The following is a 1,995-nucleotide window of genomic DNA, read 5'->3' as shown; positions in this document are numbered from 1 at the left end:
ACACACACGCACACATTATTTATACACATCTTCGTTGCAATTCTTTCCAGTATCTTAAAGAAACGCGCTTGTTCCCCTAGTTCCGCACGTTCACAGGTTTAAGTTATTATTTTATTAATCTTTTTTTTTTTTTATCAGATATTGCCATCAAATCACCATCCATCTCCGATATGACAAGATGGATAAACTTGTTAAAAAATCCATCTCTATACCAAGTTTCTAAATGGGCTCCAATCAGATTGCTTGTACCGTAACCCTATCCGTACGTCGTGTTTTACTCTCGTATCCTTACGACGTAGGGAACCCTGTGCCACCACTGTCCGAAGAGGAAATTTACTCGTTAATCCGAACCGTACGCTTTGCATAGCAGTCTGTCAAATGATTTTTTAAATAGAAGTACTGAAAGTTTCAACGAGATTTTCGTACTAGAAGTATCCCAAAATGGGAAGAATACAAACCCGTGGGTACAAAATGACCCCAGGGCGTACGGATAGGGTTAAGGGTTAAGTACTGTTCCAACAGAGGACCCCTTGACGACTAGTTATAGGTTTTCTTTTTTCCTTATTTCTTGCCATTGTCCGTTCACTGCATGATGCAGCGCTCCACTCTTTTTTTAAAGTCAGTTTTTCTCCGTGTCCAGGTTGTACCCGACCGCTCTTTGGTGTCATCTTCTACCTTTTTTCTGGTCTTCTTCTTGGTTGTTTTCCTCTTTTAAAAAATCTATTCAGTTCCTCTTTTTGTCCATTTGTTATCTTTCACTCTCTACCAAATGTGACCAGATCGTATTTTCCATTTTTGCCAGAGTATAAATTTGGGGACATCTGGCACTCCCGTTTTCTCTCTTGTTTTTATATTCTTTATTTGATCTTTTGGTCTTATACCTAGCAGCTTCCTTTCCATTGCTCTCTGTTGCGTCCTTAATTTGTATATGATATTTCTGGCAACTGACTCAAAACTTGCTTTTTACTTTGTGTGTGCTGGGGAGCTCGAGCGTAATCTGTAGTAAACACAAAACTATAATATTATTATAGTATTCTATAGACATTCTCTTTTTGTACAATGATTACGGGACTGAGGGATTCAGAAATAGTATCACGTGGGGAATGAAAATGAAGGTGATTGGTGTATACTCCCTTCTAAGTTTAGCAAGCATCAATATCTATCTACAGACGCGTAAATTACGTGACGTATGGGAAGTGGTCATTACTTCACCATGGTACCGGATACTCCGAGAAACCCCCCGGCAACGTATAACAGCCGGGTTTTTGAAACCGGCTGCTGTTACTCCAGGTCCTTGTGTTACGTTGTTAATTTATTATACCTTGTTCGCGACTGCATTTACGTCGTATTTAGAAGTCGTGACGTTGATTGCCCTACGTAAATGACGTCGTCTTTCACGCAGTACCGTGTTATGTCCAGGGCATTGACGCTGGTGTCAGTCACACTAACGTTTAAGAAGGGCAAAATATACCTCAGGTGGTACAGGTAGTGGGTGTGATTGAGTCGTGTTTCTCTCGCTAAATGATGTTGACACATGATGCCCCGGTAGCTCTGAAGCCGCCCCAAAAATGTGTGAATAAGGGGGGTAATAAATAATACGCTATCCAATCAACGAGAGGCGCAATTTTTCCCCGCTAGAGGGGTGTCATTCGTATTATGCTGTCTACTATTTTCAGGACCTAGAACTATGGCGTGGGTGGTTAGCGGGTGATCTGGTGTGGTCTGTTCATTTTTTTCCTATCAAACATGCATCGTCCTTATTTCTCGTCCCTAGTTTCTTTGTATGTTACTATGTAGTAACACCTGAAATAGTCGGTACTTATGTGACTCAAGTTTTACAAGTGCTGTAAAACTCTTACTTAAACTATACTAAAAAAATATAGCGCCCACAAATTTCGCAGACGTATTGCAAGTCCTGATGTTCCTTTGTCCATTACAGTTATTATAATCATTCCTTTGCTTTTTCAAAACAAGGAGGATAATACAAAATTGTGT

At 40.2% G+C, this 1,995-nt stretch overlaps 1 protein-coding gene across 3 annotated transcripts in view; it reads left to right on the top strand.

Moving 5' to 3' along the window:
* Positions 1–1,995, top strand: part of LOC101853025 (centrosomal protein of 128 kDa) — an 86,299-nt gene that overhangs the window by 70,293 nt on the left and 14,011 nt on the right. The gene's annotated exons all lie outside the window — the stretch shown is intronic.

This window comes from Aplysia californica, unplaced genomic scaffold (assembly GCF_000002075.1).
Source record: "Aplysia californica isolate F4 #8 unplaced genomic scaffold, AplCal3.0 scaffold00524, whole genome shotgun sequence".
Classification (NCBI taxonomy): Eukaryota; Metazoa; Mollusca; class Gastropoda; order Aplysiida; family Aplysiidae; genus Aplysia; species Aplysia californica.
Note: the sequence above shows the minus strand (reverse complement) of the source record. Positions and strands in the feature narration are given on the sequence as shown.